At 43.9% G+C, this 25,330-nt stretch overlaps 1 long non-coding RNA gene across 1 annotated transcript in view; it reads left to right on the top strand.

Annotated features, from left to right (window-relative positions):
- The first annotated feature begins 1,494 nt into the window (after positions 1-1,494).
- LOC142750940 (uncharacterized) overlaps positions 1,495-25,330 on the top strand; it is a 69,777-nt gene continuing 45,941 nt past the window's right edge. The window contains exons 1-2 of the long non-coding RNA XR_012882641.1: positions 1,495-1,587; positions 5,107-5,143. This is a non-coding gene — a long non-coding RNA (uncharacterized LOC142750940). The remainder of the gene's footprint in view (positions 1,588-5,106; positions 5,144-25,330) is intronic.

Below are 25,330 nucleotides of genomic sequence, written 5' to 3'. Positions count from 1 at the left end.
TGACTTTAACAATGGCATATGAAACGCCAGTCTTAGTAAGTTCCCTGAAATGACCTTTCTCAGAACTGTTTCATTTAGGACACTTCACTCTAAGATTCATTTATAGTTAATAATTGCAGATTAATATTATAACACTGGCCTTCTAGACAAATGCCCTGTGCCCACCCACCAGGGCACTAGATGCAGATTATAGGCTGACCTCTGGAGTCTTGACCAATGGAACTTGGCTCTGGAGACAGCTGTTTTCCCCTTACAATGGGAATGTGCCACACAGCTCTATATACTACACCGTGCACACTACACCACCGCTAGAGTGCGCAAATTCAAGCCTCATTTTCCATATTTATGCCCAAAACTATATGGAGGTCTTGGTACAGTCTTTCACCACCTAATGGACTGTCTTGAAATTAAGGCCTATAGGTCCCAAATGGTGAAATTCCTTCATGACAACATGGGAACAGTGGTTACAGAACACCCCAAAATGTGTCTACTGTTCTTGGTCCAGAGTATTGCCCCTCAACAACTGATAGAATTTTCCTCTTTTAAAACTTTGTTTATTGCAAGGTAGTGTGTTACTAGATTCTGGATGGCCCAGAGGATGCCCCCTCTCCAGGATCGAATTCTTTTGGTAAATGTGTCTTTATCCTATAATAAGACCATATGTGCCTGTAGGGGCTGTCCATAGTTACTGACCAAAGTCTGGCACAGGTGGCTGGAGTCTCTCCACACTAGTTGAGCCATAAATCTACAGAGCTGCCACCAACCTAGGCCTCAGTGTAACGTCTATGGCCACGGCCCGTAGTTCTGACTTCCTATCTGTGTGCAGCATCGTCCTCCTGTGAGGCACCTGTGTGCAGCGTCGTCCTCCTGTGAGGCACCGGCACTCACTTCCGGACATCGATACTGTCTCTGGAGGGTGCGCGTGCCCGCGTGTGCACGGCCTTGAAGGGCCAGTGCGCGCATATTGCAGGAATTCTGCAATCTAGCCCAGGATGCCCTGGGCTATAAAAAGGGCTCTGCCCTCTTGCTCTTTGCCAGAGTGTTGTTTGTTACCCGTAGTTTGTCGTGCTAATGGTCTCCCAGTGTCTTCCAGTTTCCCAGTGTACCTTTTTCTTGTATCCCGTATCCTGTTTCCGTGTTACCCAGTTCTAGTGCCGTGCTGTGCTGTTGCCGTGTTGTTGCTGCGGTCTACGCCTGTTTGCTACGCCTCACCTGACGTCTTCGCGCCGCCTGGTCCCAGATGTTACATAGTCAGGGCCGCACTTACCATGAGGCAAGTTAAGCCTCTGGCTTCAGGCGGCACACTGCAGGGTCTTAGAGGGGGCGGCATTACAGAGCTGCTGGCCGACGTTTCCAGCACTTATTAGCAGCTGCAAGATGTGCTGCCTCCTTAAGAGAATATCGCTCCTGTGCCACCTTAATAACCTCCCCCCCCCCTGCTCTCCACTCTCCTGCCCCCTGTTGTAATATGATCCTGCTGAGTGTCTGGACAGGAGAGAGCAGGGGGCAGTGTCTGCACTGCACTCATCACGGCATGAGGACGCTCAGGGGAGACCTCTTCCTGATGTTCTCTGAAGTCTACAAAAGGTATGTGTAGTGTGTACTGTATGTATGTAATGTGTGTACTGTATGTGTACTGTGTGTGTACTGTGTGTGTGCGTGTGTGTGCGTGTGTGTGCGTGTGTGTGCGTGTGTGTGTGTGTGTGTGTGTGTGTGTGTATATATATACACACACACACACACACACACACACGAGTATGTAATGTACGTACTGTATGTGTATATTTGTGTAGTTGTGTGTGTGTGTGTATATATATATATTTGTGTATGTATCAGACTGTGTATGTATGTACGGACGTACAGTATGGCCTCATGCACATGACCGGTTTTTCTCAGCTGTAATTTATCCGCACATTTGCGGATAAATTGCGGATCCATTCATTTCTATGGCCCTATGCACACGACCGTGGTTTACACTGATCCATATGGGGGCTGCAAATCCGGACCGCAAAAACTCAAGACAAGTAATTTTACGGTCCGGATTTGTCAGTAATGGTGAATTGTTGTGAATCCTAATGATACACCAATGCACAACTAACCAGTGCGGTCGTGTGCATGAGGCCATAGTGTGTGTGTAACGTATGTACATATATGTGTGTGTGCGCAATATATATATATATATATACATACATACATACATACGTACGTACATACGTTACACACACACGGCAATAAGAAACGAAGCGGCACAACGCTCACCTGAGCACTTTTGCTGTTTCGTTTTAGCGATCGGGAGTGCTAAGTGCTCAGACCCCCAATGATCAAAACTTCTGAAATTTTACTATGACATGTCAAATGTTTTTTTTTAAATTTAATTACACTTTAAGGGTCAGTTCACAAAGAGTTTTTTGATGCGGAAACCGCATCGGAAAACGTGCCAAAAAATGGTCGAAAATGCCTCCCATTGATTTCAATGGGAGGCAGAGGCGTTTTTTACCCGCGAGCGGAAAAACCATCTTGCGGGAAAAAGCAGCGGCATGCCCTATCTTTGGGCGTTTACGTCTCTTTCCTCCCATTGACAATGGGGGCAGAGAAAGTGTATTTCGCGGCGTTTTTGCCCATTGCGTTCAATGGGCACGAGCGAAAAGCACGGCCAACGGCGTGCAGGCAGATCAAAATCTGCCTCAAAATTCCAAACTGAATTTTGAGGCAGAATTTTCTGCCTGCAAAAAACTCTGTGTGAACATACACACGTTATGAGCCTATTTTTTCTAACTATTTTAAAGAGGCTCTGTCACCAGATTCTCACATCCCTATCTCCTATTGCATGTGATCGACGCTGCAATGTAGATAACAGCAACGTTTTTTTTTTGTTTTTTTTTTTAAAACGTTCATTTTTGGCCAAGTTATGAGCTATTTTATATATATATGCAAATGAGCTTTGAAATGGACAACTGGGCGTGTATTGTTTTTAACTGGGCATGTTTATGTGTATGACGCTGACCAATCAGTGACCAGTCAGCGTCTACACTCCTCAACATCTGCACGCTCCTCTCCTGAAATATGCTGTGCTGCTGTGAACTCTGCTCTTACCATTACGTAGCTCAGTCTGTTACCAATCCTCCACTCCTGTCCTCAATAACACCTTCACATGATTGGCAAGTCACCACCCCGCACAAGATCCGCACGCTCCTCTCCTGAAATACTCTGTGGACAGGTCAGGATCCTGTTTCTTTTAAATGCTGCTGGAACCCGCTCGATCCACTATATAAGGCTGCGCCTCCATCCTCTTCTGCCCCAGTCACTTATTCCCAAGCACTGTAAACTTTCAGATTGGTTGCGCTGTGAATATTCGGAGAACGTGATTGGTTTATGTGCAGGGTAATGAACATACAGACAAGCAGTAGAAGACTGAATTCAATTAAATGCTCAGCCCTTAGTCAGTCTTCTACAAATTGTCTGTATGTTCATTACCCTGCACATAAACCAATCACGTTCTCCGAATATTCACAGCGCAACCAATCTGAAAGTTTACAGTGCTTGGGAATAAGTGACTGGGGCAGAAGAGGATGGAGGCGCAGCCTTATATAGTGGATCGAGCGGGTTCCCCAGCAGCATTTTAAAAAAAAACAGGATCCTGACCTGTCCCCAGAGTTTAAGGCAGCACAGAGTATTTCAGGAGATGAGCGTGCGGATCTTGTGCGGGGTGGTGACTTGCCAATCATGTGAAGGTGTTATTGAGGACAGGAGTGGAGGAGAGGTAACAGACTGAGAGCTACGTAATGGTAAGAGCAGAGTTCACAGCAGCACAGAATATTTCAGGAGAGGAGCGTGCAGATGTTGAGGAGTGTATGACGCTGACTGGTCACTGATTGGTCAGCGTCATACACATAAACACGCCCAGTTAAAAACACAACACAACACAAGCCCAGTTGGACATAACAAAAAAAAAAACGCCCAGTTGTCCATTTCAAACCTCATTTGCATAAATATAAAAATGCTCATAACTTGGCCAAAAATGAACGTTTTAAAAAAAACAAAAAACGTTACTGTTATCTACATTGCAGCGCCGATCACATGCAACAGGAGATAGGGATTTGAGAATCTGGTGACAGAGCCTCTTTAATGTTCCCTAATATAACTGTATTTATTCATATATTTGTACTAATAAAGATGGGGGCAGCCATCTTTATTAGCATCTGTATATGTGTTTCTGCATGACACATACACAGGTGCTATATGGTGCACTCAGGGCTAAGGATGCACGATGCATCGAAACTTCGTTACTGTTTCGATACTCTGCATCCCCAAACGGTTCGATACCGTTATTTCATGTATTTCGATACTGAGCTGTGCGGCCGCACAGCTCAGTATTGTAACACATGAATGTATGATAGCGGAGCTGCGGCCGTGTGATAGTCATTCCCGCGCTCCTGAGTCCTGACAACAAGTGCGCGGGCTCAGGATGATGTGATGCGGCCGGCGCTGCACTAATGAGCAGCGGCACGGAAGACAGAACATGGCGGGCGCGCTGCAAAACACACCCATGTTCTGTGTTCAGTGCCTGCGCCGCCGCTCATTAGTGCAGCTCCGCCCGCATCACCTCATGCTGACCGCGCGCGCACTTCCTGTCAGGAGCGGGGCAATGGCTGTATTACACAGCCGCAGCCCCGCTGGCGGAGATCAGTGAAGCCTCTCATCTCCGCTGTTATTCCCGTGAATGCTGCGATCACAGCGGACTGCAGCATTCAGGGAAAAATGAGAAGGGGGGATATCCCTTGGATGCGTCACAGGGAATTCCTGTGACGCGATTGAGGGACATACCATATATGGGCAGACAGCCCAGGGTCCAATGAAGGACCCCAGGGCTGTCCTACCATATTTCCTGTTGTTAGGGCATACTTAGGTATGTCCTAACAACTGCCTGTGTACTATCCGTACACAGGCTAATGTACTGGCATATAGATGTATGCCAGTACATGAAAGTTTAAAAAATGTGTCAGATGTGTCAGAATAATTAATAACGATTAATATTTCTGCCGGATCTCTAGGTCCCGGGCGCCACAATAGGAAGTACAGTTCATTGACCTCTAGTTTCTATTGCAGCGCAGGGCAGGAGACAGAAGACAGAAGACTGCAGTAGGTGAGTAGAAGTATTTTTTTTTTCATACTGGTTATGTTTTGTTTGGCAGGTTCCGCTGGACCATTTGGACAACGTCGTGGATTCGTTGGATTACTTTGATGATCTACATTTTTTTAATAAAATGGTCAGAGTATTATGTGAGGGAGTTTTTATTTCAATTAAAAAATTATGTCTTTTTTTTATACTTTACTACCGTCTTCGTAATATTCGCTGTCTGACAGCGTCCATTACTTAGGCTGGGGCTTACTATTAACCAGTAAAAAGGCTAGCACCAACCTCCCATTATGACCCCAGTACCCAACGCCGCCAGGGGTAACAGGAGGAGCCAGGTACGATCCAAGACCCGACCATCTGAAGGGATGACGGTGCCCGGCCGTCGCTTCATATGTTCAGGTATTGGATTGTACCCGGCTCTTCCTGGTACCCCTGGCGGCGTTGGGTACTGGGGTCATAATGGGAGGTTGGTGCTAGCCTTTTTACTGGTTAACAGTAAGCCCCAGCCTTAGTAATGGATGCTGTCAATCAGATAGCGGCCATTACACTGGCGGTAATAATGTATTAAAAAAACACATGGACATAAGAAACATTTTTTAATTTAAATAAAAACTCCCTCACACAACCCGCTTTCACCATTTTATTTAAAAAAAACATAGATCATCAAAGTAGTCAAATAAATCTACGGCGTAGTCCAAACGGTCCATTGGAACCAACCGGGAAAAGTATGAAAAATAAAACAATATACACTTTTCTTCTCCCCTGCAATGCACTAGAATCTAGAGGTAAAAAAAATAATAATTCCCCTTCAGACTCTGCTACCTGTCAACTGAAAAGTCTTTCGCCAGAGGGAACATTTTTTCCACATGGCAGAGTACCAGGTCCCAGGCTCAGGTGAAGCTTTCTTTTACTCCACCATTGGGAAACATTTTTTCCTCCGGTGGAAGATTTTTCCAGTGACATGTAGCAGTTTATTTCGGTGGTGTTAGGGAGGACAAACTCAGCAATTGCACAATACCCCCAAAATGGGCCGCTACTCTTGGGAAAGTGCTGTGTGCTTGCCTCCAGGCTAAAATGTGCCAGCCAGCCCTGGGCCGTTGACTCCCTGCCCCACCGTTTTCTCTCGTAGACCACAGCCTGGTTTAGGCCTGCGGTCTACAACAGTCCAAGAGCACGCTATTGACGTCAGCGGCCTAGCGCGATTACGTCACTGCATCATGCCATCCGCGCTGGGCCGCTGAACTCAGCAGAAAGTCAGAGCGTCCGGCAGTGGTTACTTGAATAGATTTGGGGGGGGGGGGGCGCCTTTCTATAGTTCGCCTCAGGCAGCAAAGGGGCTAGGTTCACCCCTGTACATAGTTACATAGTTAAATAGTTAGTACGGCTGAAAAAAGACACATGTCCATCAAGTTCAACCAAGGGACGGGAAAAGGGAAGGAAAAATTTCTATACATAGGAGCTAATACTTTTTTGTTCTAGGAAATTATCTAACCCTTTTTTAAAGCCATCTACTCTCCCTGCTGTGACCAGATCCTGCGGTAGGCTATTCCATAGATTCACAGTTCTCACGGTAAAGAAGGCTTGTCGCCTCTGCAGTTGAACCTTTTTTTCTCCAGACGGAGGGAGTGCCCCCTTGTTTTTTAAGGGGGTTTTACATGGAACAGGATTTCACCATATTTTTTGTATGTTCAATGAATATATTTATATAAGTTAATCATGTCCCCCCTTAGTCGTCTTTTTTCAAGACTAAATAGGTTTAATTCTTTTAATCTTTCCTCATAACTTAAATTCTCCATGCCCCTAATTAGCTTCGTTGCTCTTCTTTGTATTTTTTCCAACTCCAGGGCATCCTTTCTATGAACTGGAGCCCAGAACTGAACTGCATATTCTAGATGAGGCCTCACTAATGCTTTGTAAAGTGGCAATATTACATCCCTGTCCCGTGAGTCCATGCCTCTTTTAATACACGACAATATCTTGCTGGCCTTTGAAGCAGCTGATTGACATTGCATGCTGTTATTTAGTTTATGATTTACAAGTACATCCAGATCCTTCTCAACAAGTGAATCCGCCAGTGTAGCTCCCCCTAGGACATATGATGCATGCAGGTTGTTGGTACCCAGATGCATAACTTTACATTTATCTACATTAAACTTCATCTGCCAAGTGGATGCCCAAACACTTAGTTTGTTTAAATCTGCCTGTAATTCATGAACATCTTCCATAGTCTGAACTATATTACATAGCTTGGTGTCATCTGCAAAAATAGAAATAGTGCTATTAATCCCATCCTCTATATCATTAATAAATAAGTTGAATAATAGTGGTCCCAGCACTGAACCCTGGGGTACACCACTTATTACCGGGGACCATTCAAAGTAGGAATCATTGACCACAACTCTCTGGATACGGTCCTTGAGCCAATTCACAATCCAATTACAAACTATATTTTCTAAACCTATAGTCCTTAATTTACCCATTAGGCGTCTATGGGGGACAGTGTCAAATGCCTTTGCAAAGTCCAAAAACACTAAATCCACAGCGGCCCCTCTGTCTAGGCTTCTGCTTACCTCTTCATAGAAACAGATTAGGTTAGTTTGACAACTTCTGTCCTTAGTAAAACCGTGCTGGCTGTCACTTATAATACTATTTTTTGTCACATAATACTGTATATAATCCCTCAATAGCAGTGGCGGATTAAGTAGACCATGGGCCCTGGGCTGTTACCCAAACTTGGGCCCCCCTTCCTCACCGCCGCCCTGCCGCGCCGAAACTATTTTTGACACTACTTTTTTGGGCAAGCATTAACAGTGTTACGGTTTCCCTTGTCACAGGGCTGTGTCCCTACATACTGAGAGTATCACACTGTGCAGGGACACAACCTCCTGACAAGGGGAATTGTCTATCAGTCCTGGACTGCAGAAAGACTTTTTGTGAAATACAAGGATTCCTATAATAAACATGTCAGGAGAGGTGACAGATTCTCTATAAATCTAGTGACTCACAGGTGACGACGTCTCAGATTCTAGTAGTTTTTTTCCTCTTTTCTTCTCCATCCGGTCCAGCGCTCATGACGACTTCTCCCGGCCATGACTCATTTCTGCAGAATTTGCCACTCAGACGTCTCCTCACTTTTCCAACATTTCCACACCTATAAACGAAAATAAAGTTATCATGGTGCCACATACTGTGCCCCTAAATATAATAGCACCAAACACTGCGTGCCCGAATATAATAATACCACACACTGTAAAACACCACATACACACAGCCCCCTGTACATAGTGCCACACACAGCCCCTGTAGATATTACACACCCCCATAGATATCGCCATTCACAGCCCCCTCTATATATCACACATCCTCCCCGTAGAGAGCGTTACACACAGCCCCATATAGATAGTGCCATACAGCCCCCTGTAGAGAGCGCCACACAGCCCTCCCCCTCTTGTAAATAGCACCAAAAAGCCCCCCCTATAAAGAGCGCCACACACATACCACTGTGGATAGCACTACACAGCCCCCCTTGTATATAGTGCCACACATCGCTCCCCCTTGTATATAGTGCCACACAGTCCTGCTGACCTGACGGATACAGGATACAAAGCAGCTGTATCTCAAAAAGTGAAAATATTTTTTAATAAAACGTAATTACAAAGTTGCACCAAACACACATTTTTATAAAAAATAAATAAAAACAACGTGATTTTTGCGACGTTCTTTTCGTAGACAATGCAGGTTTCTTTTTTTTATCGTTTTTATACACACCTTTTTTGCTATTTTAGAATTTTTATTCATAAAGTTTGAAAATAATAGTAAAAAAATAAGCTTTTTTAAGTTTCAGCTATTTTTTTTGGTAATAACATAGTTTTACCCTAAAATAGACCTTTTATTTGTAATCGTCATTGTTTACAGTAAATGTTAATATATTACATGTGTATATTAGGGTAATTGGGTCAGCGCTAGCGTTACAACAATGATTGGCGGGGGGGACGACGGTTTTTATTGGGGTGGGTATTTTATGTGTATTTATTATTTCATTTTTTTTTGCACTTTACTTTCCTATTTTTTTATTACTGTGGTCTGTTCCTCAAAGGTCAAAAAAGACCTTTGGGGAACTTTATATATATTTTTTCTTTCTTTTACACCATGTTTTTCCACTGTAACTGGAGCTGCACAGCAGCCCCAGTTACAGGGGAAATCAGCCCTCTCATAGTGACGATTGTCACTAATAGGGCTGTGCTGGGTCTAGTTAGACCCAGCAGCAGCCTGCCACTAACGGCACCCGGCGATCATGTGACCAGTCACATGATCACCGGGAGGAATAGAGACAGCGCCACTGCTGCTGTCTCTATTCCTATACACAGCGTTCATTGAACGCTGTGTAAGAAGACATCGGAGAAGACAGAAGCAGCGAAAGCTGCTTCTGTCTTCTCCTCAGGGTCCACGGCAGTCACTGACAGCCGGAGACCCGACAATCAGCTGCCCGATCGCGCGGGCAGCAAGTTAAAACCCGAGCCGTAGAAAGTCTATGGCTCGGGTTTTAAGGACCCGTCCCTGACCGCTGGCCGTAAAAATACAGCCAGCGGTCGGGAACCAGTTGGGCAGGAGGATAAGCCTGCTGTACTGACCTCAGCTCTGGTGACCGACCGCCTGGCTCTTGTCTTGCAGATTCGGAGTAACAGAACAGCCGTCCGTCGCTGTTCTGTTACTTAATGGCGGCGGCCTGCACTTGTCAGGGAGGCGTGTCCTACCCCTTTCCCGGCCAATTCCCTGCTCCTCCCCTCCTCATCTTCGTTAGTTAGCAGCGCTAGCGCGCTGAATAGGTACCTTTGCAAGATGATGTGCGGGTTCGGGCTGCCATGGGCCCCCTGGGAGCCTCGGGCCCCGGGCGGCCGCCCGAATCGCCCATATGATAATCCGCCACTGCTCAATAGCCCCTCAAACATTTTCCCCACGATGGATGTTAAGCTTACTGGTCTATAATTACCCGGGGAAGACCTAGAGCCCTTTTTGAAAATAGGCACCACATTTGCCCTCCGCCAATACCTTGGCACTATACCAGTCACTAGAGATTCTCTGAATATTATGAAAAGGGGGACAGAAATAACTGAACTAAGCTCTTTAAGAATTCTAGGGTGTAACCCATCTGGTCCCGGGGCCTTGTGCACATTTATTTTATTTAATTTAGCTTGGACCATATCAACATTCATCCAATTCAGTATATCAACTGATATATTAACAGCACTGGCACGGCTACATCAGCTACTCTTGCTTCAGTTGTATATACAGAGCTAAAGAACCCATTTAGTAACTCTGTCTTCTCTTGATCCCCTGTGACCAACTCCCCATTACCGCTATCTAGGGGTCCTACATGTTCAGACCTTGGCTTTTTAGCATTTATATACTTGAAGAATTTTTTGGGATTTGTTTTACTATCCTTGGCCACCTGCCTTTCATTTTGTATTTTTGCTCATTTTATTACATTTTTACAGATTTTATTAAGCTCTTTATATTTTACAAAGGCTACAGCTGTACCCTCAGATTTGTATTTTTTAAATGCCCTTTTTTTGTCATGTATTGCCCCTTTCACAGAAGGTGTAAGCCATGTGGGGTTTAATTTGATTCGTTTATACTTGTTACCTATAGGAATAAATTTTGCACTATAATAACTCAAAGTAGATTTGAAAATCTCCCATTTATCATTTGTTCCATTATTTGACATTAGTTCTTCCCAGTCCATATCCTGAATTGCAGCCTTCATCCTGGGGAAATTGGCCTTCTTAAAATTAAGTGTTTTTGCCCTCCCAGCTTGTGTTTGTTTTTTACAGTATAGGTAAAATGTAACTATATTGTGATCACTGTTACCAAGGTTTTCACGAACATTGACATTCCCAACAAGATCTGCATTATTAGAAATGACCAGATCCAACAGAGCTTCACCTCTAGTCGGGTCTTCCACAAACTGGCCCATAAAATTTTCCTGCAACAGGTTGAGGAAATGTCTCCCCTTTGCAGTTGAAGCTGAACCATGACACCAATTAATATCCCGGAAATTAAAATCTCCCATTATCACTACAGTACCCGCCTGTGCAGCCCGCTCCATCTGTTTATATAGCTGACCTTCCATCTCCTCAGTTATATTGGGGGGTCTATAGATTACACCAAAAGTAATTTTTTCAGTGTTTACCTCCCTTTCTAGTTCCACCCACAATGTTTCAACCTCCTCAAAATCTTCACCCACTATTGTCTCTTTCACACTCGCCTTCATATCATTTCTCACATACAGACATACACCACCGCCTTTCCTATTTGTCCTGTCTTTCCGAAACAGTGTAAAACCCTGTAGATTTACAGCCCAGTCATGTGAAGAGTCTGGCCATGTTTCAGCAACACCAACTATATCTATATTTTCTTCCAGTATCAAGGCCTCCAACTCCCCCATTTTGCTTGCCAGCTGCTGTCTACGTTGCCTCAGGTATCCTCGCTGAACCATTGAACTCTGTACTTTACCTGTTTGGCCAGCTGCCATCCCGCTACGCGGTACAGCCCATTGGGTCCACACCCCGCATCGTGACACTCAGAGACCTCCTCTCCCATGTAAGGGTTGTCTCCTATTCGGTGTTCGGTGTGACTGATTCATTAAACTATGCTTACAGTGACATTTACCCATGGCCGGCCTTAGCTACGTGTGACACATGCGGTCACACAGGGCGCCGGCCGCCATGCTGTAATGGGGGCGTCAGCGTGTGAATTTCTCCCGCTCTGTGTCTACTGCTCGAGGCGCCAGCGGGTCAGGTGTCACTCACTGACCTCACTACTGGCTTCCCCGCGCCGCGACTACAGCTCCCCTGCTCCCGCTCCTCATCTTACGTCCTGAGTGATGATCAGGCGTGATGACATCACTCAGGACGCAAGACAGGGAGGAGACTATCTTACCATGCGGTCTTGCTCTGGCTATTTCCCCAGGGCACAACGCCCTGTAAGAAGGCCAGCAGGTCAGTCAGACTGTAGGCTTTGTTTGTATGGGGGCAGGCACCGATGGGGGTCTAAAAATGGCAACTGGGCAGAGGATTCAGTGCCACCTTCTATGCCCATTTGCCATTTATTGCCCATTTATTGTTCTTCTGTGGCAGAGGGTGCTAAAGGGGAAGTAAATTGCAAATATGCATCAAAGGGGCGCTGAACATACGGACACTAAAGGGGAAATAAGTGGAAAATGGGCACCAAGGTGGCACTGAACGACACATGAGATAAAGCATCATCCCAGGAGGCCGGCCCTCTGACATCATCCAGGCCGGCCTCCTGGGATTACGTTTCATCTCATGTGAACGCTGCAGCCAATCACAGGTTGTAACGGCGGTCACATGGATGAAACGTCATCCCAGGAGTCCGGCCTGGATGATGTCAGAGGGCCGGCCTCCTGGGATGGTGCTTTATCTCATGTGACCGCTGCAGCCAATCACAGGCTGTAGCGGCGGTCACATGGATGAAACGTCATCCCAGGAGGCCGACCAGCAAGCAGGCTGGCTTAGTCCTGTAGTTTTTCGCAGCAGACATTCCAGGTGAGAAACTGCCCCACAGTTTGGTGCGGTTTTTCGCCTCAAATTCCATGCGACGCACAGGGCGGATACGCTGCGTTCTTTTACGCAGCGTATCCGCCCCGTGTGAACATTAAATCCTGCCCATCCGTGTAATGTATGCACCGGGAAAGCTCCCAGAACGTATTGCAAACAGTCACATACACCTGATGGAGGTTAAAAAAGCCTATGTTCGGGTGGAACTGCGATATTTTATGCAGTGGCGTCCAGTAAAAAAAAATTATACTGCAAGTTTTTTGTGTACATTTAATGTATGCGCCAGGAGATTTTCCGCCGCATATGATAAATGGACAGGCAGGATGTAAGGTGAAAACAGTCATAACAAAACATAGGCCTTGTTTACACTGTGCTAAAAACGACGCAAAAATCGGAAGCAGAACGCCTCCAAACATCTGCCCGTTGGGAAAACGGCGTTCTGTTCTGCGTTTTTCAAAACGGCCGCAGAAATATACGACCACGAAAAAGAAGTGCATGTCACTTCTTCAGCCATTATTCGGGCCGTTTTTCATAGATTCTATAGAAAAACAGCCCCAAAACGAATGTTAAAAATGCATCGAAATGCGCAACTTTGAATAAAAAACGGTTGAAAATCAGGAGCTGTTTTCCCTTGAAAACTGTTCCGTATTTTGAGAAGTTTTTTATTTTGTGTGTGCACATACCCTTAAAAACACTAGTGTTTTTGTAAAGTTATTTTTAAACGACCGGCGCTTTTAACGCATATTCATCGCGTTTTTCAGCGCTCAATCAGAACTCCCATTGACTTAGAAATTAGTTGCGATTTTGGCGCATTTTCGACGCGTTTTACGTGCCACAGTATCGACCTGACGCTTCTTTTTTTACGCGACACCTTTTTAAACAAAACGTGTCGTATGCACTAATGATGTCAATGGGACGCTTAAACCAATCATTTTTTACGCGTTTTTCGGCGTGACAAATGCACAAACAAAAGCACCAAATGCCGACAATACATAACAATGGTAAATGGAGTGGGGGGCACCAAAGGGCAATTCCGCACAGGACACCCTGTAGCCTAAGGCCGGCCCGGCCTTTACCTACTTGACTACGTTACACAAACCTGGTTTGATGTATTGCTCCAATAACCACATTATACTCAACTTTGGTTTATAATTTCTGCACTTATATTTTTGTATTTCCTATTGTTTTTCCACTTTATTGTTCTTAAATCTAAGGAGTCGGGGACAAATTTTTATTTTCTCTTCTTACTGCATTGACTTCTGTTCTTGGACATCTGTAACAACACTGACGTGTATTTGCTTAATTTTCTATTGAGGCAATTTTCTTTGTGTACAGGAGTCAAAATTGCAGGAGGATGTGTCCCTGCACAGTGTTAGGCCTTATTGACACGGGCTTGTCCGTTTTGCGCGCGTAAAAGTTCCGTGTGTCGTCCGCATATGGTGCGTGGCTGCGTGATTTTCGCGTTTCCGGTATCATTATGACACTCTGTATGAATGTTTACAAACAGAAAAGCACGTGGTGCTTTTCTGTTTTCATTCATTCTTTTTACTACTGTTGCGCGAATCACGCGCGGCACCCGGAAGTACTTCCGTGTGCCGTGCGCGATTTTCACGCACCCATTGACTTCAATGGGTGCGTGCTGCGCGAAACACGGCCAAATATAGGACATGTCGTGAGTTTTACGCAGCGCACGTACGCTGCGTGAAATTCACTGACAGTCTGAACGGCCCCATTCATTAACATAGGTCCGTGTGACGCGCGTGATTTTCATGCGCGTCGCACGGACGTATAACACATTCGTGTGAATAACTTATTCAAAACGGACATGTCCATGTTAATAAGGCCTTAGGGTATGTTCACACGGCTTAGCAAAAAACATCTGAAAATATGAAGCTGTTTTCAAGCAGTTTTCAGACGTTTTTTGCGGTGTATTTTACAGCCGTTATTGGAGCTGTTTCTCAATGGAGTTAATGAAAAACGGCTCCAAAAATGTCCCAAGGCGGGCGTCTTTTTATGCGCTGTATTTTGACAGTGACGCATAAAATTAAGCCTCGTGGGAACAGAACACCGTAAATCCCATTGCAAGCAATGGGCAGAGGTTTGGAGGCGTAATGGAGCAGTTTTTTCAGGTGTAATTCGAGGCGTAAATGGCCCGAGTTACGTCTGAAAACACATCATGTGAACAAACCCTTATGAACAGAGGTGGTGCTGTTTCTGGAAGAAAGCAGCCACGTTCTTCTGATTCCATGTAGCAACATTAACCCCTTTTTGATGTATGACGTATACTTATGTCATAGCCGGGTAGGGGAAGTATGGAGCGGGCTCACAGGCTGTACCCGCTCCATACAACGCGGGTTTCGGCTGTATAATACATCCTGTCGTTTAAAACGCCAGATTTGCTGTTTTTTGGGCGCCTCATCTCCCACAAAAATGTTTTATATAAATTGATCAAAAACGTGCAAGTACCCCAAGATGATACCAATAAAAACTATAGCTCATAGGCTCAATCGACGAAAAAATAAAAAAAAGTTACGGCTCTCAGAATATGGCGACATAACATAAATAATGTTTTAAAAAATATTTTTTTTCCTTGTAAAAGTAGTAATAGAAAAAAATACATCTAAATTTAGTATCGCCGTAATCGTATTGACCCGCAGAATGAAGTTAAAATTATGTTTTTAATGCACAGTGAACGTCTTAAAAACTAAACCCAAAAAACTATAGAGGAATTGCTGTTTTTTTTCCCATTCCACCCCACCTAGCATTGTTTTCCCATTTCCTAGCACGTTATATAGTACAATAAATGGTGCCATGAAAAACTACAACGCGTCCTACAAAAATCAAGTCCCCTATATGGCTTTGTTGAGAGAAAATTAAAGAAGTTATAGTTTTTGGAAGGTGGGGGTGGAAAAAAAGAAAATGAAAATACAAAAAATGGCTGCGGCGGGAAGGGGTTAAGATCATGTATTAGGTTTACCAGCAGTCTTAAGTAACAATACAGAAAAATTGTGATATCATGCTGATTGATTAACTAACTCATCTCTGATAGCTCTGTGACATCATCACACCGAAACAAAATACTTCAAAATGGCCGCCTTATTGATCAACCGTATAACTACTCAACCATAATAAAAAGAACGAAGAAAAAAAAGCCATATTCTTCTCTCCCCTCCGTTGAATTCTTTTCTCCGTCCTCCTCTAGACAAGTGAATATACAGTGTGAAATCAATAACAAAGGACAGGAAGCTGAGGGAACGTATTATTTTACTAATCTGTCCTTTAATCCATCTGAGGTGGATGAATACAACAGGGCATTCGTTCCCACACATTCCTGTCAGGACTGTAAATCAATCAATATACAAAGATTGCTAATTAACAAGCAAGCTACCGGAGCGGTATATTATTAATAAATTGTTCCCCAATATGTCACAGCATGCACAGAGCTATTGATGCACCAGTCCATGCAGATATATACAGTAGAGGTGAGAGCTTAGATTACCTCAAGTCCCCGAGGGACAGGGACACGCAGTATTATCAAGTTGTCACACTGAGAGAGGACACCATTCTTCAACCTGAGCTTGGAAAGTCAATGACGATATCAGTATACTATCAAAACAAGCTGTTCTTTGACATGGAGAGAGATTTGATGTATTGCGCATTCAGAGGAAATGAAGACTTCAGCCAGGCTGACCTGATAGCAAGTTGTAGCGATGCGGGAAAAGCATATTATTTACTAAAATTACTTATAGGTGAAAATCAACAATAATGTCATAGCAAACGATCATCCATCTATCTGTCAAGTGTAAGTTAGACCATGAATTGAATGTCTGGTTGCTATGGTTTTGTGTAAATTCCAATAGTTGTACAAATAGTTGAGTGTAGTTTGGACAATCCCCTAAAAATAAGCTGACACAGTGATCAGCGGAAATCTTCAAGAGAACCTGGCAGAAAGTGTTAAATTCCCTGACAGCGCCACCACAGGAAAAATTAAATAATTAATTAATTAATAATTAAATCAATGGGCTGTCTATGTAATGCACCGGTGTGCTGGATCCACCCAGAGGAGGGAGAGACACTCTTTGTAGATTCTCTCTGCTCTGACTAATTAATATAGGGTCCCAAATGGTGTGCACTTTTCTGTTAACCCTGAATGAAGCCACATTACGTTCCCTATCATTGGGGTAGACTTTATGAAGGCTGTTTAGTTATTCTTGCCTCCATTACGCACTGTTGAAACCATGGCACTCCTCTACTTGTGCTGCAGAGCTCCATCTGCAGGATCAGGAGCTGGTGCGGATTGTGATGTCACTCCTCTTGGACCTTAAAGGCGAACCACTCCAGTGTTGCAGTGTTGCAGTGATCAACCGTGGTGTTGAGTTTCCTGGCATTTTTTCTATTGTTCCCTCTGTTTTTCTGTGTGAACCGACTTATTCTTATTACTCTGGCTTGACCCTGTTTTTGCCTCCTGATTATAATTACTAGACCTGACATAGCCGTGTATTACTGATCCGGATCAGTTTGACTATGAAACGGTTGCCATATGCAGCTTAAAAGTTTATTGGAGACTATCCTGGGACCTAAGAATTTGCCAAACTACCCCTGCTCTGTGCACAACTCATTCTCCAACAAGTCTGCATGGTGCCATTGAAGTCTGTTTACCGCAATGCTGTGCTACACCTTTCATTCAAGTTCTGACTATGATACCACACAGCTCATGGACAAGAGTAGTGCTGTTTTGTTTGTTTTTTTCTTTTAAAAATTATCTATTTTCTGAGGTATACAACACTTTCAACTTATTGATGATCTAAAACATTTACGTATCAGTGAAAAGTAGCTTTGCTGCAACTATTACCATCAATTAAATTTTGGTAGGGCATACACCAACATTTTAAATGGAGCTCCCAAACTCTATTACTGGCAATGACTACCTAAACCTGGATGAAAAAATCATACATTGTTTAAAGTATATATGTTTGTAACACTAGAGTGTCTATGGTGTCATTGGCTGTGGTCAATGGACAATGTACAGTATGTTGTTGGGATTTTTAGTTATCCTACAATTTATATAAACAGTTTTTGGCTACCCACTAGATTTTAGTAGACTTCATTATGGGTGGTGTGATCGCAATTCCATAACATATGAGTCATCTGTACGTTCAAGCCTTACATCCTCCTTTCCCATAAAAGCTCATTGGTGGAGCACCAGGTATTCCCTTAGGTTTCCTTTATGCTTAGGGGGGTGGTCAAGCGATTGACCTCCATCTGTTTGCAATTTCAAGGGACGGCAGAGCATCTGCAAACTATTTCTTCTCTTAACCTTTCTAAAATACCCATTATTCTGTATAGTCATAAGAGCATTAACCATTTATCTCTCACAAATTCCCCCTTTTGTGATTTTAACCATCTTATCTCTTAAACTCACAACATCCGTCTCTGCTCATAGTGTATAGGTCTTCGAGAAAAAGCATTTCTTATCTTACATAAAGCATAACAATTGAAACATGTAAGTAGTACAAATAATATCATCATACAGATTAAAGGTTGAAACAATACGTGTAATATTGTAGTGGCTGTAGGGGAAAATCCTGTGAAAATATCATACCAGTGGTGGGCACTAACATCCTTTATGGCTGAGGATAAATGCACTATTTTTCCTGAAGCTATAGTAGCCAATACTTTTACTTTATTTAGGGTTACATTGTGTTCTTTTATTAATTTCTGGACATCTTGTGATTTTTGTAATACCCTTCTTAGTTCTTCTAATGGTAAACTAAAATTGCTATAAGGTAGTGGTTCAGGAACCCATATTGTAGACATAATTTCTTCTAGGGTGGGCAAGAAGACTACCGTATCATTACCCCAATTCAAATGAGTCACATTATACAAACACCCTGAGAATTGACTGGTGACATTAAATTGTTTAAGTGTCTTTAGGTCATCCGTTATGAGACATACATGCAAGGGGCCTACTTCTATATATATTCTCAATTGTGAAGCAGGGATAACTGTGAGTGAACAAATATTATCTTGGTGCTGCATCAAACAGGGTTCATATATTCCTGATTGCTGATTACACACATACCCCTGTTCCGTCAATTGGCATAGGTCAATGTCAACAGTCGTGTTTTGTGAACGTATGTGAGTTCCCTTTATCTCTGGCATCCAGTACTGTCCTTCAAACATAACTGGGTCTATCATCACCATAGGCATAACTATAAATTTGCATAACAATGTAGGGCTTTTTACCTTGAAAGCTATTAGTCTACCAGCACACCAAGTGGGAGTGCATTCAGTATGTTCGGGTTGCAACAATAACCAAGTATTATCTACTTTTTCTACCGGTAGAATATCTGTCCACTGTCTTACGTGTGTGCTGAATAATTTTGATTTAAAAACATCCATCTATTCTCTTTGCCATATTGTTTTGAGAATACATACAGTCCAGTTTACAAACGCTGAGATATTCTCCATGGTTCTATATTGCACTAGCATAGATTCGTTAAAAACATTTAAAAACAGCTGATCTATTTTGAGACCACTCTGTTGGGTAGCAAAACTCGTAGACAACCATGTAGCCCCTACGCGTAAGGCTGTTGCTGTGTCGTCTCCTACGGAACCAAGTTTATTCATGACTGTTTCTAACTGTATACCATTCAATACTCCCAGTCCCGTTCCTACCCCTCCTAACATTGTGTCATACCATTCTCTCTTTATTCTAGTGTGACAATCTGGGGGTTTAGGGAAGGAGATATTGAAATGTATATTCTTCCTTTGTTCTTGAGTAACAGCATTCTTACATGTATGTGGTATTCTTTCTAAACTTTGTTCGGTTATGTGTGGCTTATGTTCATCATGTAAAATTTCAATTGATAATACAAAAATCGTTCTGTTACTTATTTCTGATGCATTGGTACAGAGTATTCTATTCATACCTCGTGTAACAAATACAGTTTCATTTACCTTATCACATCCTTTTACACTTTCATTATAGTAGTCTCTTCGTTGTATCGTTTGCTTTTCCAAATATTTCTGCACAAAATGTTTGTCAGTGTTAATGCAACAAATAAGCAATTTACTTGACACCTGGGTAATCGTGACATTTGGCTGTTCCCCATGTTTTAGCTGTAAGTACCCACTCCTTCCCATTGGTCCTGACTTAAAAGTTCCTGCTGTGGTTGTCCAATTGGCAATCAAACACCTGGTATTTTCTTGACATGTAAAATTGCCTTGTTTCCGTGTCCTTGTAGCATAGTTCCAGCTCATTGTGAACATTTTTCCCTGGCCTTCCCCTTGTATTTTTACCACAGGGGTTGCTGTCCATACATTGTGTAACATCATAAAAACAGTAATTATCACAACAACCGAGAAAAGCTTCATCTTGACTTCTCAGTCCTTCGTCTTTGACGCTTCTTGAGATTCTTCTGATAGTATCAGGACCATTTTACAGTGGCTGGCATGTATCCAACTGGGTTTTCCTTCTAGCTTTACTGAGGTGCTTGTAACGAGCAAAACTTGAAAAGGTCCATCAAACCGTGGCTCAAGGCTCTTCCTCACGTGTCTTTTGACAACGACCCAATCTCCTGGTTCTAGCTTATGCGCGCCGGCAACCGATTCTGGGTCTGGAATGGAAGAAAATACTTGTGCATGCACCTTGGTCAATTCTTTGTTCAGGGTTGATACATAGTCAGTTAACCTACCATACTGCATCTGGAGCACCTGTGGAAAATAACATCCTAGTCTGGGAGCCGACCCAAATAAGATCTCATACGGGCTGAGACCTGTTCTTTTTGTGGGCGTGTATCTTACTGAGAACAAGGCTAATGGTAGACACTCGGTCCATGGTTTCCCGGTTTCTACCATAGCTTTTTGGATTTTCAATTTGAGAGTCCCGTTTAATCTCTCAACCTTACCACTACTTTGCGGATGGTATGGTGTGTGGAGTGCTTGGTTTATACCTAATGAAGATAAAATATTGTTCATGATTTCACCCGTAAAGTGTGTTCCTCTGTCGCTTTCAATTACTTCCGGCACTCCATATCTGCAGACCACTTCATTTATCAGTTTCTTGGCTGTGGCTACTGCTGTAGCTTTTGTGACTGGAAAAGCTTCTGGCCATCCTGAAAAGAGATCAATACAAACAAGCACATACTCATAGGTACCAACTTTGGGTAGTTGAATATAGTCTATCTGCAGTCTCTGGAACGGATATATAGGTCTGGGTGTGTGCTTCTGTGGTACTTTTACAGTTCTTCCAATATTATGTGTTGCACAGATCATGCATCCTTGTGTAAAACTGCTGGCCATCACACTAAACCCTGGGGCATACCACACCTTGTTTACCAAGTCCATCATTGCCGTTTTTGATTGGTGAGTCGCTCCATGTGTTATTTGGGCCATCATTGGGAACATTGTCTTAGGCAGGCACAGTTTATTCTGCAATTGCCAGAGGCCATCTTTTCGTAGCGTTGCTCCTTGGGCCGTCCACTTGTCTTTTTCTTCTTTTGTTGCTTGTCCTTGAAGTTTTTGCAGTAGTTCCGGGCTTACAGCTGGTCTTGTTTCCTCTGGATCTTTTATCTGACATACGGCTGCTAACACGGGTAGCTTCTGTGCTGCTTGCTTTGCCGCTTCGTCTGCCAGGGCATTTCCCCTTGCTTCTGGTGTGTTGGCCGTAGTGTGAGCTTTTATCTTTATTACTGCTACCTCAGTTGGTAATAATAAAGACTCCATCAAATACTTTACGAAATCCACATTCTTAACTGGGGTACCTGCTGAAGTCAAAAACTGTCTTGCCCTCCATATGGGGCCATAATCGTGTGCAATCCCAAATGCATACCGAGAGTCAGTGTAGATATTTGCTGTTTTACCTGTGGCCTGATGGCAGGCTTGGGCAAGTGCTTTTAGTTCTGCTTCTTGTGCGGAGCGTGAGGCCGGTAAGGATGCTGTTTCAAGTACGGTATGTTCTGTGGTGACTGCATAGCCTGTGAAGAAATAACCTTGCACACAATACTGTGAACCATTCACAAAGAGTATCAGGTCTGGATTTTGGAGTGGGGTATCTTTCACATGTGCGAACCCCACTGTTTCCTGGGCCATAAGGGCCATACAATCATGTTCTTCAGTATCTGGTAGATATTCCGACCATACTTTACCTGTCTCTACTCCCCCTTGCTCCAGAGGCAGTAAGGTAGCTGGGTTCAAAGTGGTACACCTATGGAGTGTAACCTGCTCAGGCAGAAGAAGCGCACAGGTTAATCTTAGATGTCTGGCAGTGGACAAATGCTTAGGTTGTACTTGAGTTAGAATAGCCGTAATATCATGGGGGGCATATATCTGTACAGGAAATGCTAATACAAGATCAGAAGCTTTATTCAACATAAGATTAACTGCAAGAATAGCTCGTACACAGGATGGGGATCCACGGGCAACTGGGTCAAGCCTATCTGAATAGTAGGCAACTGGGCGCTGTTGTGGACCATGTGCTTGCGTAAGTACAGACGTGGCATGGCCATTTTGTTCAGTACAATATAATCGAAAAATCTTGTCATAATTGGGGGTCCCGAGAGCTGGGGCTGTCTGGACCACCAATTTCAAAGTGTGGAAGTTCTCTTCAGCTTCGGGCGTAAGATGGAAAGGCTGGCTACTGAGGCAGTCATACAGAGGCTGCATGAGAATGGATGCGGAACGAATCCATGGTCTGCAGTAAGAGACTAAACCTAAAAATGTACGTAAAGCATTTAAAGATTTTGGAACTGGTATTTGTACAATAGTTTCTACTCTGGTGTGTGTGAGATGCCTCGTGCCTTGTGCTACACAGTGTCCTAAAAATACAACTTGAGTACAACAAAATTGCAATTTATCTTTAGAGGCCTTGCACCCATTTTCCGCTAAAAACTTCAACAGTGATACCGAAGCTTGGATACACGCTTCGGAAGAGGGACAGCAAAGAAGTAAATCATCGACATACTGTAATAATACAACATCCGGTGGTGGCAGCCAATCGGCTAATACTGTTTGCATAGCAGCCGTGTAAGCACTGGGTGAGTTGTGGGCACCTTGAGGTAGAACGGTCCATGCATATTGTTTGCCTTGATGGGTGAATGCAAAAAGGTATTGGCAATCAGTATGTAGAGAGACTGAAAAGAATGCATTTGCCAGGTCCACCACCGTAAAATGAGAGGCGGTAGGTGGAATCTGGGCTAAGAGCACATGAGGGTTTGGAACAATGGGCGTATTAAATACAGTGGCTGCATTTACTGCTCTAAGGTCTTGAACCATTCTATATTTAGTGGGCTGCCCTTTGTCTGATCTCTTCTTGACTGGATACAGTGGGGTGTTACAGGGGGAGACTATTTCCACCAGAACTCCTGCATTCAGAAAATCTTTTATGCTATCCGAGATAGCGTCTGATTGAGCCTGGCTGAGAGGATATTGCTTTTTCTGGGGCAGTGGGTGGCCAGGTTTTAGTTGTACAGTGACAAGGGGTACTGGCAGAACTCCTACGTCCGTAGGGCTTTTCGACCATAAAACATGAGGTATATGTTTTAAATGGTGATGCTGTTCTACTGGAGTACACACGTGGACTCCTACTGGCGGTCGGTCTTCCCATGGATCGGTATCACAGGCTGCTATCAGACACAGCTCTTCATCATTTAAAATACCGGTCAACTTGACTGTACCATCTGGAAGATATTCTATGTGGGCTTGTAATTTCTGCAACAAACCTGCACCTAATAGGCAGACGGGAGTTGATTGGCTAGCAACTAATCTAGTGACCAGAGACCGATGTGGGCCAAAATGTAGGGTGACAGGTTTTGTCACTTGATTATTCGTTATACTTCCTCCTACGCCTATGCATTCCTGATAATCCGGGGATAGGAGGTCTGAAGGGACGTGTGCAGTTTTTATGACAGTGGTGGCTGCTCCCGTGTCTATCAAGAATGGAATCGGGGTTCCATCATTAATACTCAAAGGAACTGTAGGGGCAGGTCCTAAAGTTACTGATTGTATTAGGACCACTGCACTTTCCCTGGGGTTGCCACTGTCCTATGCTTGATATGTTTGTATCTGTTGGCCACTAGGTGGGGCCGTGGGTATGTTTCCTTCGGTCTGTCTGGAGCGCTTTGGGCCTCTACAATTTCTGGCAATATGCCCTGTCTTTTGACAGTTGTAACATATTATTTCCCTATGGGGGGGTCTATTCTGTGTCCCCTGTGGGTTCTGGTAAATTCCTACCCCCGTGGTCTGCTTCCTACGCTGAGTCTGGGCTTTTAATCCCTGCTCCACTCCCTGAGCTACATTCAGCAAATCTCTAGGGTCTAGACTACGATATTCTGGTCTGGCCGTTTTCAGCCCGTCTTGTATGGGTCTTTTTAATCCTTCCACAAAACTACTAGTAAGCAGTCTACAGTCCAAAGGGTTTCGTTCTCGATACCCCCTGTTCTTCCAGCTTGTCTGGAGCCTAGTGAAGAATTTCTCCACCGTTTCTGAGTTTTCCTGAGTGAGGTCCGTTAGATTTACTCCTAACTCGGCTTGCTTGTGAGTTGCCCACTCTTTTAGCTGTATCACCAGTTGATCCCCTGAATCCTCACTCTGTCTCCATTCCTCCCCTCCCGCTAGGGGTTCTAAGTGATCCAACACTGTGGCACTATATCCTCCCATTTTTGTATGTATCAATTGTGCTAGGTCCTGCCAGGTTGCTTTGTACATACTCAGTATCTGTTCTAAATATCTATAGAAGGGTATGGGTTCTGCCTCTGGATCCGGTGCTTTTTGGACTAATATAAGTGCATCCCTGGGATTGCAGGGTTTGTACTTATATTCCCTTTTCCTAATTTTCTTATCTGCCTCGCTAGCGTATATGTTGGTCAGTACCTGGAGCTTGGAGGCTACTGCATTCAGCGCCTCTGTAGCGTCTTTCCCCACTGGTATATTCCTCCCTTCATCCATCTGGTCTTGGAGGGTTTGGAGCTGCCTTTCTCTTTCTTGTTCCTCTCTTTTTGCCTTGTCCTTCCTGTTTTGCTCTTTTTGCTCCTCTTCGTCTTCCTCATCCCCTCCCTCTGCTCCTTTATTTGTTTTACCTGCCCTAGTAATTACCCCTGCTGGTGCTAACACCACTGGGGCCATTCCTGCAACCTGCTTATATGGTTCCGGTATATGCGTGGGGGCAGGCGCAAAAGGGTTGTTGTTCGAGTATCCTGGCACTACTGGGTATATACCTAGAGGATTTTTGTCCCTAGGTCTGGGAGCGCCACATGCATAACATACATCCCTCCACTCCAGGTTCTGAGAACCGCACCTAAAACACGTCCATCCTTCTGGACCATTTAACGTTCTGTCTCCATACCCCGGGGGTCTACCTACTTTCTCTGTCCTTTTTCCTGGATTTTCATTATAGCAATCATAATAAAACTTTTTCTTACATTCTGTTTCCATGCATCCCCCTCGTGTTACTTCCTCTGACACCTTCTTCCATGCTTCGGCTTTCTCAGTCAACCCTTTATCTTTCAGCCATCCACGCTTTGTGTCACAACATTCATTCCATTTGTCTGCATCTAACCGTCCATGGGATTCTAGACCACATGCTTTCATTAATTTTTTTATTCCCTGTGTCGTCTTT

The sequence above is a fragment of the Rhinoderma darwinii genome, chromosome 3 (genome assembly GCF_050947455.1).
Source record: "Rhinoderma darwinii isolate aRhiDar2 chromosome 3, aRhiDar2.hap1, whole genome shotgun sequence".
NCBI classification, from domain to species: Eukaryota; Metazoa; Chordata; class Amphibia; order Anura; family Rhinodermatidae; genus Rhinoderma; species Rhinoderma darwinii.
The sequence above is the reverse complement of the archived record's forward strand: the minus strand, read 5'-3'. Positions and strand labels throughout refer to the sequence as shown.